Genomic DNA, 15,758 nt, shown 5'->3' with positions numbered 1-15,758 from the left:
CCGCCACAAGAACCCTCCTACAACGTCCCCAACCACCCAGGCTCTTAACTGGGTGCTGTTGGGCAAGATAAAATAATTAGATGGAGGGACTGCACGCAAGCACAAATCCTCTCTCTGCTGCCTCTCCTGACTCTCCTGATAGGGACACCTTTCTCCAAGAAGCCAGTATCCTAAATCTTAAAATGTCTTTCCTTGAGGCTCAAGGAACAACCCTTCCCCTGACCCTGTATCTCAGCAAAAATGTCATCCCGACCCAGGGTGAGAGCTTTGCCCTGCAGGAGAGAAGCAATCATCCTCTATCCCCGGCATCCATATTCATGGGAATTGTTCATGCTCTGACCTGTAGCCCGTGTGGAATGTCAGCCTGGGAACCAGGCTGATGGTCCCCAGAAGTGCACTTCAGGAATTAGCCCACAGCCATCTGCCTCTCCTCCAAGTAACTCGGGCCCTGGGAGGAATAAACAGCTGTTGTCATTGCAGCCCTAGAGAAGCATGAAATAGAGCAAGGAGGAAGGTAGGAGGCACCTTTCAGAGCTAAGGCTGCTCCTGAGAGTGTTTGAAGGTTATTAGTGTGGCTATAATCAGGCCATTAGCCAAATGCAGGTGGAGAATAAAGTGGTTTTGAAATTGCTTTCCAGAGAAAGCAGAGCCTGTGTTGGTATAATCTATGTATATGATCTCTTTCAAGTAGCTCTTCAGTTTCCTAAATAACAAAAGAGCTAGGACTCAGGTCCCCAGCTACCCACACACAGTCAGAACTATCCACGTCCCTGCCCTCAAAGGGCGTCAGTGGCTGCCAACCACAGTCCTGCCCTCTGCCTGTTCCACCGGCCTGCAGAGCAAAGGCAGGCCATGAAGCCCCTTCTCATACTCCCAGTCAACGTTCAGAGACCCAGTCAGCTCAAAAATACTTCTTTGTAGTTCACAGGCAATGGCTTCATTCTGCAGCCCTGTGCGGGCAGCATCCAGTGCCCAGTGCCTAGTGTGGCCATCCCATCCCCTTCAGGCTTCCCAGAGGGACTCAACAGCAGTCTCATTTTTAGGGGCAACCTCTTGATGAGAGAGGGGTCCTCAGAGTGCCCTGTAGATGTAGCCTCCACCCCGTCCCCTTCTGAGCCACTTGGCAGATGCAGGCCTCCTTCTCATGAGGCTGCAGAAGGATAGAGAGGGGTCCCACCTGCTCCTCCTTGAAGTTCCTTGACTTCATTCATGATCCCCCCATCCATCCACCTCCCCAAGCCTAAGTTCTAGTCTTGCTCTTTCTCTCATCCCCTTCCATAACCAATCAGTTACAAAATCTGTATTTCCAGTTCTTCAGCCCAACCACTCTCTACTCCACTTCCACTGCATTGTTTCTGGCTCCCACCGCAGCAGTCTAACCGGGCCCTCCACCTGCAATTCTGTTCCTCTCCAACCCATTCATGCTGCAGCCAGAATTATCTCCCAGAAATCTCAGATCTGATCCTCTAATGTCTCAGATCAACCCTTCCACAGTTCTCTCGGGATGGTGTCCAGATGCCTACCTGACCCCTTGCTGCGGCCACACTGGAGCAGTGCACTGTGTCCCAGTGGGTCTACTTTCTCCCACTTGCAGCCTCTGCACGTGCTGCTGCCTCTGCCCCCTTTCCCCTCTCCTCCCTGCTCTACTAAACCCTATCCTGCTGCAGAGCTCGGCTTAGGTTGTCCCCTCTGCAGGAGCCTTCTCTGATCCTGCTTTCCCCCAGGATTGCAATGAGGGCTTATTGCTGTGGGTTACCTGTATGTCTGTCTCCCTGTCCTGTGGGAGGGAGAGTCCTTCAAGGCAAGAACGCTGTGTAGTCAAATTTTATCTTCCATGCCTATTTACAACCCATAACATTTAAAAAACCTTTCCCAAGTATTAAATAGTTGAATTCATGAAAAAACAAACAAAATAATGGAGGAGGTTCCACAACACCCAAGTGACCCAATGAGTCAATGGCTTGGGTTGAGTGTAATCGGGGATTAAAATGGCCAAATCACACATGCAAATCACACATGCAGACCTTGAGAAACTTTCGAATGGAATATCTTCAGCTTCACCTCAGAGTTTCCTCTACACTTTTGACTGGTGTACTCACTCCCCTTAGACCCATCCAATCAAAGGCATTGACTCCTGGTTCTGTGCGCCTAACTACTGACCAAAGAACATCTGGCATTCACCCCATAGCATAGCCTGACTAGGTGCTGGATGAATGACTTGGCTATAATGCAGAAGCAAGGAGCATAATCACAGCCTCCATTCCATGTGGTTCCCCTGCCATGGGAACTTCGATGTGCTGGGTTGTGCTTTTCAACCCTGCACTGGGTAAAGTAACCTTTGACTGGGTAAAGAAAGTTCCACTTTCTTCAGAGTGGTTGGTGCAAGGACTCAGCCTTCTGAGCTGGTGTTTTCTGGTTTCATGCACAAGTGCAGGGAGGCCAATTGAATTACAGCCTGACTCACAAACTAGAAACTTCTCCATCTGTCTCAGCCTTCTTCTCGGGCCAGTTTGTCTGTCAGTCCTCCTTAGTGCCCCCTGACCTCCCCAGGTTTCTTACACAAGTTGGCAGATGTGTTAGATGCAATGCTCACAAAATGACATACAGATGGTCACCCATATGGTGCCAGTTTGGATCTGACTCCTGGAGAACATTTTGGAAGCCCACACAGCTATGAAGGACACCCGCCAGCTTCCTGCACTGGGTCCAAAGCTGACTGCTCATGGGGACACAGGTGGGAAGCAGGTGTTCCATATAAATGCATCACCCTCTGCTAATCACCACTGATCAAGCTAGTGGTGCGGGAGAAAACAAAAGGAGAAAGACTCATCATCCAAGAAGTGAAATGAACTGGATGCTAAGGAGTCAAGGGATGTGTCTGTATTCCCATAGTATAAAGGTCATATTTCAGGCAGGCTTTGCTTCAGAGCATGCCAGAAACTTGGAGACAGAGGGTGTGGGGACTTCAGATTTAATTCCAGTTGATGTAATACCTGGAGATGTTCAATCTAATAAATTCAGTCTAATAAGAATCCACAGCAGCCAAAGAACAGATTCATTCAGCCTATCATTCAATATTTATTGAACACCTACTATGTACCAGGCATTTATTGGACACCTACCATGCACCAGGCCTTGTTCTGGGTTCTGGAGACAGAACGGTGAACAATTTCCATAAGGACCATCCTTTTTAGAGACTTATATTTCAGCTGTGGAAAGACAGGAAGACAAATAAGGAAATGCCAGATAGTAATAAGTGCTATGTAGAAAGGTAAAATAGTGTGATCTGATAAAAAAGAACTGGGTGTCTACTTGAGATGGATGACTAAGGGAGTCCTGTCTGAAAGCTGGCATTTGAAGCTATAATCTGAATGACAAGGAGGAACCAGGTAACCACACAGTCATCAAGAGACTGGCTAGTGCAAGGCCCACAGGGAGATAGGCTGATGCTCAAAGGCGGTGGAATGGCAGTATCCTGACAATGGACAATCCCGCAGAGGAGGTGTTCCCCTGGGAGTTCTCAGAGCTACTGGGGGAAGACTTGTTTGTGAGTTGATGTATAGGGCTCTCCAGGGACTCTCATAAATGTTGAGGGGCTTGCATCTGTGAGTACATGTAGGACACGCCCTAGGGATTCCCAGAAAAACCTGGAAGGAACTATCATTCGTGCTCACAGGAGACATCCCTGGGGACTCCCACTAGTTTGTTGTGAGTGTATGTGATGCAGTCCTGAACTCAAAATATTCAGCAGGGGTGGGGGACCCAATCTGCATAATCAGTTTGAGGCAAGATCCATGTGACTTTCTTTTTACCCACAGGCCTGGGGGCAATTTTATATTCATTTTGGTTACTGAGAACTGCATTCCTTCCCCTCTCCCGAAGGACAAACTCATTATTTAGGTCTGGCAATTCTTTTGTTGAGGTTACTATCAAAACTTGCTCACCCGGGAGCCATTTTGACCCTGTCTAGAATCCTTGCATATCACTATTGTGCCCCATTAGGCAACAAAGTGACAATTTAACTCTCAGAAGGCAAGCTTTTGCCCCTCCTTTTTTGGGACCCCCTGAGTGTTGCTCCCTTGCTATTTACAGAAAGAAGTGGGAGCTTTCATGAACAGGTTGGCCTATGTGAGGGCAAGGAGTATGTGCTGTTCCTGGGGTCCAGGGTGCCCCACCAAGCCAGTGCCCCAGTTTCTGCCAGCACGTTTCTCTTCTCCCCTGACTCCAACACCGAACATTTCCACCCACTGCAACTTCTTTGCAGAGTTGAGATATGAGTTTAGAAACCCATTTGAGAACAAAAGATATAAACAATTCACAGAGGATGAAAAATAAATGAAATGACTCCTAAACACTTGGAAAGATGTCCAGCCATACGAATAATTTAAGAAATGCAGCTTAAAATCGGCTACCATTTCCAGCCATTAAATTAGCAATTTTTTTTTTCATATAGGAATATCCAGCACTGACAACAGTGGTATAAAATGGGGTTTTTATCTTCTACCAGTGGCACTTTAAATCAGTACAAACTTTTTGGGAAGCAATTTGGCAGTGTATATCAAAAACCCTTTACATGTTCTATCCTTTGATCTTATTCTGCTTCTAGGAATATATCTTAAGGAACAAACCAGATTTCTACGAGAAGGAAGGCACTGGAATGTTATTAGAGCAATCACAAAATGAAAGTGGAAATATAAATGTCCTAAAACAGAACAACAAAAAAAAGACCTATTAAATAAATAATGATATTCATGTATGGCAGAATATTAACAAATTTTAAATAACATGTTTTCAAATAAAGTAATTATATGAAGAATTGCTTACAAAATTAGATGGGGGAAGCATAGAATTTCGGAACACATAGGGATGACCGGACAGAAGACCTGACGCAGGATAAAAAACAATTCTACAACTAAATACGATGATAACCCAATTAAAAAGTAGGCAAAAGATTTGGAGGCCCTTTACTAAAAGAAGATATGCAAGTGGCCAATAAGCACGTGAAAAAGATGATCAACATCAATAGTTATCAAAGAAATGCAGATTAAACCAATGAGCACTACACAATCACTAGAATGTCTAAAATTAAGTATTACAAAGCTGTGGAGCAACTGGAACTCTCTTTTTTTGCTGGTGGGAGCTTAAAATAGTCCAACTTCTTTGGAGAACAGTTTGGCAAGTTCTCATAACATTGAACACACTCAGCATAACCCAGGATAACCACATAACCCAGCAATCCCACTCCTAGGTATTAAACCAAAAGAAATAGCAGTACCATATAAAATACTTGAGTCTAAGTATTCATAATCACTTCATCAAAACAGGTAACAGCCAAATGTTCACCAATAGGTGAGTGAATAAAAAATGTGACATCTAGAGATAATGGAAGAGTACTCATCAGTAAAAGGATCAAACTATTGATGTATACAATAATCTGTAAGAATGGCAAAAACATTAAACCAAGAGAAAGAAGCCAAAGACAAAAGTGTTTATACTGCATGTTCCATTTATATAAAATCCTAGAACAGGAGCTACTTTGGTCTAGGTGACAAAGGAGATGTAAGGATTACTGGGAAGGGGCACAAAGGAACTTTTTAAAGATGGAAATGTTCTATAGCTCGACTGTGTTGTATTTGTTAAAAATTCAATGAACTGTCCACTTAAAAGGGGTGCATTTTATTTTATCTCAATAGTCTTTTTTTTAATGTTATACAAACTTCCAGTAAAAGATGGCACATTGACTACATGCTTCTCTCTCCAAGAGCCCAGTAAATGAAAGCAAAGAAAAAAGAGCAAGTAGGGAGCCCAATTTCAAAAGATATGGGCAAGTTGGAATCCAATGGAGGAGTGGGAACTGACCCAGAAATGTGATGGGCCCCTCTACCTAAATCACATTCACTGGTTGAACCGGCCAAAAGAAGAAGGCTGGGGACTCAGAAACACCACTGTGAATAAGGGCAGGAGTGAAGCAAAAGGGTTTCTGTCGAAGAATATTTTTAATATCTGCAGGTGGAATAGTCTGTTCTCATACCCCACCATGCTGTAACACAGAAAGCAATCAAATGCACCCTTAAAAACACCACCCCCAATAAAACATCAGTGTGTTCTACTCTGAAACACACACACACACACAGAGATATAGACACAGCAATAAAAAAAAACAAAAGAAAGTTATGGGAACCCTCCAAGATAGTAAATCAAAATTTTTAAAAAAGAAAAGATAAAGAAATCAAAGTTCAATCCAGAAACTCCATATCCAAATATTAGGATTCCAGGGAAAACAGAAAACATGGAGAAGAAATTATCAAAGAAATAGTACAAGAAAATTTTCCAGAGTTGAAGGTCATGTGCCTACTGACCAAGAGGACCTCAAATGCCTACCACCATGTCTAAGAAACAATCTATACTTAGCATGTTATTGTAAAATTTCAAAATACTATGGATGAAAATAAAATCCTGAAAGATTCTAGGGAAGCTTATAAGTTATCTGCAAGAGAATCAGAATCAGGCTGGCCTCAGATATCTCAAAAGTAATGCAGGTGATGATTTCAATGTTCTGAGAGCAAATTACCCTGAACCTATTATTATTCTACACCTCACAAAAGTAACAACTGAGCATTATGGTCAAATATTTAAGGGCTTAAAACATTTACCTTCTTCACACCAAATTACTTGATGTATGATAACCAAACAGAAACCTAGAGGAAGGAAAATCTGGAATCCATGAAAAAAAGGAGCCAAGCCAGGAAAAGTGTGAGAGGAAGTATCAGCTGAGATGATGCAGCAGGCTCAGGGCAGTCAATCTAGACTGGAGCAGGACAGAGGCCCTGGAGGACAGCCTCTGGAAAACAATTTGCTGGATTACCTCACTAGATAGAAAAACTGGGGTGAAATAGAGAATATGATAAAGACAAAGGAAATCAACAACAAAAACCTAGGCAAAACAAAGCTTTTCAAGCAGTAAACATGCCCTTGGAGCACTGCTTGGCTCTGACATAGCCACAGTGGCATAAACAGTGTTTACTGATCCTATACTTTCCAGATGAACCTATAGGAAAGATGGGAAAATGTAATTGTTGTGGAATACCATGTAAATGTTGGCAAAGTACTGTAGATAGAAGTGGATCTATGGAATATGGGGAGGAGACCTGAAAAGGGTCTCAGGGGAAGGGACAATTGTTAATATCCTTCCTGTAGAAAGTGGTCAAAATAACTGTGTAGAGTTGACAGAACAAGATTAAAAAGATACAAATTTGTTGTTTATAGTGAAAAGTAACCAATAGAATATTAATCACTGTGGAGGAGACAGGGACAGAGAAGCCACATCATGAGAGCAGGAAGTCTAGCAGATAATGTCTAACATTGATAAGCAGGAAATAGTGGTAGACCTGTGTCAACTGGAGATACAGGCTGACATAACCCTAAGAAGAAAATACTAGAAGGGTTAAAGCAACTGCCTCTGGGGATCAGGACTGGGGATGGGAGGAGGTAAACAAGACTGCTTTTCATCCTAAACACTTCTATACTTGCCATTTCTATTTAACCATGTGCACATATTATTTCACTAAAAATTATTTAAAACATTTAAAAGAACTGTACATAGCACATGGTTGCAAATATTATAAAACATAAATAAATTCACAGAAAAAAAGACCTGAAGGAAATACAGTAGCTATGTCTGAGTGGCAGTTTTATGAGGCTATTTAACCTCTTCTATACACTCTTCCTTTTTTCCAAATTCCCTACAATAAACATCTTATTTTTATAAACAGAAAAAGCAAATGTTATATCAAGAATCAAAACAATGTTCAGGAACAAGTTTTAAATCACACTGAAATGAACTGAACGAAACAAAGTTGAATATAAAGATGAATTCAATTATTTAAAACAGTATTCATGAAAGTAGATTTAAGAAAATTCTAACAGTAATTATCTTGGTGGTAGGAAATTACAGGTGTTTTTTTCATCTTATAATATATTCTTCATTCCAATATTTTTTTTCATAATAAGCATATTAAACCAAGTTTGGCCATAGAACTAAATTTGATCTCTACATTGGCTTCAGACCAAAATAATTATATAGTGCCTCCGTGTGTTGCTGACACCTAGAAGCCTTCCATGAACACCTGTGGCATTAAGAGAACTAAATGTAAGTGAGGTTCTCTGGTGACTGCTTCTAACTGAGCACTGGGCTTCAGACACTCACTCAGCATTCACTAGTGCCACTGTGTCCTGTGACCTGCACAGTGCTGGGAGTGGAAGGTGCCTGCAGATTTACCTTGCTGTGTGGCAGACCAGTTCACAGAAGAAAATAAACACCCCCATGTGAAAACAGACATAAAATGTTCCCAGACCTACAGCAAATGGATTCACCTAACCTGAAGGGATGGGTATCCTGTCTAGGCCAGCCCCACCTTGGAAATCCTTGGTGGAATCCTACCGCCTCTCCTCTCCCCTCCTGCTTCTCCTCCCATTTCCTCAATGCCCACTTTCCCCTTCTGCCACCTAAAACCAACAGAGGGCCTGAGAAGCAGTCCCCCTCCTCCTTCCCAGCCCCAGGAGGTGGGAGTCCTCCAGTTGTCCCAGGCAAGGATGAACAGCAACGAACATAGGAACTCTTTACCGTCCAACCGCATTTGACTCCAGGAGGGCTACTTAATCAGTCTCCCCTTACAGAAGCAGAGAAGCCAAAAAGAAGAAGAAAAACTGTACTCTGAGCTCTCTCTGCAAATGCTTTCCAAGGGAAGGCTGAAAAGTTACCAGAATGTTGTCTGGCCAAGTGCCTCCACAAGCCTTTCTGATGATCCCAGCCAAATGTATTGGTTCCCAAGAAACCGTCAACAAGAAGTGCATGGCATGGACGTGGATGCACAGTGGTCTGTATTTCAAGCATCAGAAGTTCCTTGGCTGTCCTTATCTCCACTTGCAATTGCATCAGGACCAAAGTAAATATATCAAGATGTTAAATTCAAAGTTTCACCTGAGGGACTGTGATACAATAGATACGGCATTCCAACTTGATACCAGAAGATGCAAATTTTCAAGGTAAGACCCAAAAATTGTTACAGAACTCTAACTTCTCACCCACATCCACAATGAGGATATATAAAATGGTCTGGATTTTAGAGATTAAGGGCAAACATTTGTAAGGAAGATTTATCTGGAAAAAAAATTATTGACACGCTTCAAGCCTCATCCCTTCCAAGAAGGAGAGTGAAAGGTGCCTGTCCCTCATCTCAAACCTAGTGAAAGGGGCTTCAGGGGAACCATTCAGAAGGCTTTGTATGTGTCCCCTGTGATAGCGTGTGTCTGGGCAGGGACATCTGAGCATTTCCATTGGACATATGTGAGCCAGTAGTGCAAGAGAGAGTAGGTGTGGTCACATTAGGCCCTGCCCGAGAGGGGCCTCCTCGAGGGGTGTGAACAGCTCTTAGCAGGGAGAAGCTGAAATGATTTCCAGTTCCTATGAGCCGTGGGAGGAGTGCAAAGATGAGCGGGAGGAGAGGGACCGCTGTGGACAGGAGAGCGGGGGAGGGCCCCAGAGATGGGGCACCTCCTCCAGACACAACCACACCTAAGAAAGACATCAGTCTTCCCCACTGCAGGTCAAGTAAGAGCCTCCCTGGCCATCTCTTCTCTCCCCTGCCTCCTCCAACTCAAAAGAAACTCTAACTCTGATCAAAGAGCTAGAGGAAGAGGAACTGAGAAAGAAAGAAGAAACCCACTGCCCCCACCCACCACCAGCCACAGGCTTCCTGCTGGGCAGCCCAATTCCTGGGTGAACCAGTGTCTGCTGACTGTAGGACTTTTTATTATTTAAGAGGGAGCAGAAAAGTCATGAAACTACATGAGTATTCACCCAGGGAGGAGTCCTCCATGAACACATTTGAAAAGGAGGATGGAAATGAAAATAGCATTGCTTTATACTTACATCTCGGGGTCTTGGTTGTTCATAGTCCTTATTATTCCCTCTGCCATGGAACCCACTGCTTCTCCAAAATCAAAGAGTGCCCCCTCCTGAGAGATGAACGCAGATCCAATCCTTTATAAAGAGCTCTAGCCCAGCTAATGAAAATATTCAAAGGGACAGAAGAGGAAATCCCAGAGAAAGTGGGGAGCCTCACGAATGCAGGAAGCCCTGTAAAGGAAGGAGTAAGGCCAGCCATTCAAGCAGTCACTACTGTTCTCAGGATCTGGATATTCTTCAGTATCAAAACAGAAGGTCCAGAAAGTTCCACCAACTCTATCAGCCGCACCAGAAGGAAATAACCCTGGGAGAATTATGATTCATGGGGACAAAGAAGGAAAGAATGAAACTAATGTCTTGGTGAGCACTTTACATGTGCCAGTAACTTTTACACATGTCATCTCATTTATTTTTGCCACTGTCATGCAAGATTATACTATTATCCCCATTTTGCAGAGGAGACACTGGGACTTGTAGAAGTTAAGTAATTCGATCTTGGTCATTGTTTGTAGAGCCCATCCCCTTTCCACCATACCAGGCTGCCTCTCTATACTGTTAAATATTTAGATAGTGACTCTAACAGGCAATGTCACATGAGGGGCTAAGGGATGCTTTGCTGATGACTCTAAGAGTGATGCCAGAAAACCAGCACAGGAAGACAGTGTCCTAGGTGGGCCAAGCTCCAGTATCCAGGCCCTTCTAAGGGACTCCTTCCCATAGCCCTTTGCTGAAAGAAGCAAATCTTCAACCTCACGACCCTCATCCCCAACCCCTGTGTTGATTGATCTAAGGGTTCACAGCCTGTCTATGGCCCAGAGGCCTATGAAGGGATCTTTTATTAGTCAGGGTTCCCCTAAGAAACAGAACAATAGGACATTATATAACAGGAAGTGGAAGAGTGGGGAGGATTTATTATAAGAAACTGGCTATGTGATTATGGAGGCCAAGAAGTCCCGAGATCTGTGACAAGCTGGAGAGCCAGTGTGCTGTTCCAGTCTGAGTCCAAAGGCCTGAGACTCAGGAGAGCTGACGGCATAAGTTTTAGTCCAAAGGCAGGAAAAGACCATTGTCTTGGCTCAAAAAAATAGGCAAAGTTCCTTACTCAGCCTTTTTATTCTATTCAGGTCTTCAACTGACTGGATGGGGCCCACCCACATCAGGGAGGACAATCTGCTTTACTCAGTCTCCCAATTCAAATGCTAATCTCATCCAAAACACCCTCCCAGACACCCTCCTACTATTTGACCAGATGTCTGGGTACCCCATGGCTCTGTCAGGTTGACACATAAGATTTGTCATCACATATCTGGGACAAAATCTCTACACAAACAAGGACTGGGGATTAACCAGACCAATTGGATTCCCTCCAGTACAGGGCAAGACTCAGGACACATCTGTGAGAGTAGAAGCCAAATGGGACACGGAGAAGCCATTGTGCAGATGCAAGAGAGCCAAAACTAGAGGAAGAAGTCCTGAGATGGGGAAAGAGGTCTGCAGCAGAGGGGGGCTGGCGATTAGCTGTGGCAGGACCAGCAAGAGTGGAAATGGGAGTTCAGCTCCAAAATAGCAGAAGAGCAAGAATTCTTAATGCTGAGGAGGGACTAGGCTATCTGGTCATAAAAGCCAAGAAAAGTCTTTCAGTTGCTGAGCTATATTCCAATATCCAGGAGACCTGGTGTTTGAGATCTTCTTGCTTTCCCATGAGATACCCTTCTTCCTTTAAAACAAGTGTTGGCATACTACGGCCCATGGGTCAGATCTGCCAGCCACCTGTTTTGTTTTGGGGTTTTTTTGTGCATAAAGTTTTACTGCAATACAGCCACACCCACTGTATTACAATACTGTCTGTGGCTGCTTTCACACCACAGTGACAAAGTTGAGTCATTGTGACAGAGGCCAAATCACCCATAAAGCCTGAAGTATTTATTATCTGGATCTTTATAGAATAAGTTTGCCTGAAGGTAACATTTATTATTGAACCCTTTCTATATGCCAGACACTGTTTTCAATGATTTATTTGCAAAATCTCACTTTGCTCTCAACAAAGCCCCTGTGAGATTAATCCAGTCTTCTCATTCTCTGAACTTTACAGATGAGGAAACGAAGGCTTAGAAAGGTTAAGTAACAGTTTGCTCCAGGTCATCCTAAAGGACCATTGAAACCCAATAGCCTGATTGTAGAGTCTATTCTTTTAACTTCTGAAGTTATGCTGTTATCCTGACATTGTTTATTCTGTGTATCTTCACAATAAACACCTTGTAAGAATACAAGCATTTTTATGCCAGAAACATATTTTTTTAAAGATGATTCTGAAAGAATTTTTTTTTAACATTTTTACCCAGAGTAATATCCAAAAACCATTTGCCATGGTGTGGAGTGTGTATGTTGTGCTGACCCACCAGGCTGTGATTGTAGTAGGTGACTTGATGACACTCCAGCCCCCATGATCTGGGCAGACCCGTGCAGAGGGTAGTGGGTAATCATGGGGATGATGTCTCGGAGGACGTGATCACTGGTAGGAACATCATGGCCAGTAAATGATCTTCTACTGTATTGAGGTGAGCCCAGGGGCCGCTCTTTGCAATCAGGAGTCTAACACAGACACGCTGGGAAGGTATTAGATTTTCTGTCATCACCACCACCAAAAAAAAGAGCCAGCTACTAAGACCAAATCAGAGCAGGAAAGAGGAAATTCATGAGTCATTCTTGCTTTCTGCTTCCCCTCACAAAGTATAACAGTCTAGGACTTGATTATTGCTTTAATGAGGGCCAGCACGGGTGACATCAAAATATTTTACAGCTGCTGTGGCACAGGCACCCATCAGTCAGGAGAGATGCTGGGCCATAGCAATGTGACAGGGTCTTGGAGAGCCCCTGGGCGACTGGGGTTAACCCTTTAGGGCCTGGGTAGTATGGAGGTAGGAAAGTGTCCTAGGAGAGGAACCAAGGAGGTTGGGTTGGGATATTAGGAAGAGGTGGGGACAACAGCCATTTATCACCCACATAGAAGTGTTTCCTATTTTGACACACAATACAGCAAGCCCTGTGCATCCTAGCTGAACATCAGCTCAGAGCAGAAATATTCATAGACCCTGACCCTAAAGATCATTTTGATTAGTGTTTGCCAAGCATACCACATGAATCACCTGAGATGCTACTTAAAATTGCAACTTTCTAGGCCTCATTGCTAGAAGAGCTGAAAGTCTGTGTTTTTACATCCACCCTGTAACATTATAATCTGACACGTTCAGAAGGCAGTAATCTAATGCAGTGCTTCCCAAACACCTCTGGTGACAAGAAACAAATTACTGACCCACTCCACCTCTTCTGAATCAGAATTTCCGGGAGAGGGGCCCAGGAAGCTGAGTCTCCCAGGGAGTGTGGGGGCACTTGGTGCACCCCCTCATTCTATAATAAAGGAATGGGTTGGTGATGGAGGTAGGACCAGAACCCAAATCTCCTAACTCCCTGGGACATTAGTTTGTCTCCCCAGACGCCCCCAAAAGATAGTGTGTGTTTATTAACCATCTCTTAATCCTTTAAACAGGGTAGGATTTTGTGAGGTACATATTTTGACTCTTACTTTACAAAGGATAAAACTTGTAAAGTGACTTATCCAGGATCCAACATCTCAGATTTGGTAGAGCAAAGAATCAGAGAAGGGTTCCCCCACCCCAACTGCAGGCCTCCATTTCCTCTGCCACCACCCCACCTCTCCAGCAGGAAGTCTGCTGTGATTCAAACACACTGCAAGAAGCAAATCCATTTCCCCTTAGTTACCGACTGCAGAAAGCCTAGGTCAAACTGTCCTCTTGGGCAAACTGCACAGTTCTTTAGTCGGCTGGTTGTTTACCCCAGCCTTCTAGAATGATCTTAACAAGTTCTATTTATAGTTGACCCAGAGAGCACCAATTCTCTCCTTCCGACTCCTGAGGCCCCTATCTTTAGGCTATCACAGCTCTGATATTCTGAGTGTGGGCAGAGTGGGGATTAGAAAACTTTTTGCTGGTTACCCAAAACCCTTGATAATATCACACCATCTTTCACCAGCTGCGCTAAGAGGAAACCACTTCCTCCCTCTCCTGAACTGCTTGCATATTTAAAAGTTAATTGTCCAAACCTCAGTTCTGTTGAATTAATTGCCTCTTCAGCTGACGTTTCCTGGTCTGGCCTATATTGGGAATATGAAGGGAAGTAAGGCAAGGGACCCCTTCTCAACCAAAGGACCCCCTCCACACTATGGGTCCCACCACACAGTGTCTTCTGAAAACCTTTCCCTCGGGCTCGGCCTCTGCCTTAAATCCTTCCAGTGTGTCCACGCTCCTTTCTTGGTCAGTAGCCATGCATGAAAGCCATCCAGAAATAGTGACTGAGTTGCCCTTAAGAGCCAGATTTTCATAGTCTTTGCTAAGCATGGTATCTTCCATAAATGATTCATGGGGGGACTCTAAGTGCATTTTATTTTCTAATAACCATCTCTCTCTGCCAGTCCATTATAGATGAACTAAGATACGGAAGAGTGGTGAACCCTTATGAAAGATTACTTCCTGCGTGCCCAAAATGACCATACTGACCTTAGCAATATTAATCCCTGGCCCAGCTTTGCTGGATATGTCATACACATCCTCAGGTCACTGGAACTATGGTTCAGTGTATTTTTCTATCTATATTATGCAACCTGTGTATATGATTTAATCGTAAGTGTGAATGTGCAGATGCAAATCACAACCTTTGGATACTAGAATTAAAAGATGGCATAAACTGTCCAAAGGTCATCTAATCCATGCCCTTGTATCTCCACAGGCATGCCTAAATCATTACAAACAAACTTATATGCAACTTTATGTGTTAAAAAATTTTAACCCCCTGGAAGTAGATGGCAAACCTTTTTCTGTAATCTGTTTTGTTGTTTGTCAGGTCTCATAAAGACCCTCACACCGTTGTGGTGGATTTCCTCCTTTTTCTTTAGTACAGATGGAGAATAGCCCACTGAGTGAATAGGCTGATTTACCATCAGTAAATTATGAGATTGGGCCTGTGTTTACACTTCCATTCTCCATCAAGGCATCTGTTTATTTAATTGATGGCCTCTGCCTTCTTTAAAGGTTACTCTGATATTTAGCAGGGTGTTGGGAGAGGCTGAGAAGTGATAAATTACACCTGAATGTACTCTTTTCCATCATCACCACCATCACACAATTGCAAACCCTTACAGTCCCAACTCCATCCATCCCGTGCTGCTTAGGTGTCTTACCTCCACGGAAAGAGCCAATAATTACTAAACCTAATGATCTCTTCTTGGTTCAGATACGGCTTGAACTTTTCAAAATATTCATGTGAGGACCACTTGAAGGAGCCAGGGTTAGATAGCCTAGAGAAGAGACTCAGGGGACCAGCATACTGGGTTCAAGGATATGATTTGCTGGGATACCCCTTTCTTCATTTTTCGATTGTGCTATAACAAATGTAGAGCCTTGAAACAACACTGATTAATTATCTTTAGCTCTTGGGGGCCTGAGGTTCTAACATCAAGATGTCAGCTGGGCTGTATTCTTTTTGGAAGGTGTAGGGGAAAATCCACTGTCTTGCCTTTTCCACTTTCCAGAAGCTGCCCCCATTCCTTGACCCATGGCTCCTTCTTCTATCCTCAAAGACTCATCCTCAAAGTTTGGCTGGGCCTTTCTCACATCACATCGCCCTGAAGCTGACTCTTCTGCCTCCTTCTTCTAAATAAGGACTCTTGTGATTATGATGAACCCATCTGTATAATCCAGATTAATCTTCCTATTTT

At 43.7% G+C, this 15,758-nt stretch overlaps 1 long non-coding RNA gene across 3 annotated transcripts in view; it reads right to left on the bottom strand.

Moving 5' to 3' along the window:
• The window catches only part of LOC118926343 (uncharacterized), a 30,063-nt gene that overhangs the window by 4,881 nt on the left and 9,424 nt on the right, over window positions 1-15,758 (bottom strand). For all 3 annotated transcript variants that reach the window (XR_005030426.2, XR_005030427.2, XR_008992446.1), the window contains exons 2-3: window positions 3,123-3,209; window positions 341-448 (exon numbers count right to left, since the gene is read on the bottom strand). This is a non-coding gene — a long non-coding RNA (uncharacterized LOC118926343). The remainder of the gene's footprint in view (window positions 1-340; window positions 449-3,122; window positions 3,210-15,758) is intronic.

This window comes from Manis pentadactyla, chromosome 11 (assembly GCF_030020395.1).
Source record: "Manis pentadactyla isolate mManPen7 chromosome 11, mManPen7.hap1, whole genome shotgun sequence".
Classification (NCBI taxonomy): Eukaryota; Metazoa; Chordata; class Mammalia; order Pholidota; family Manidae; genus Manis; species Manis pentadactyla.
This window is presented reverse-complemented; position numbering and strand designations above follow the sequence as displayed.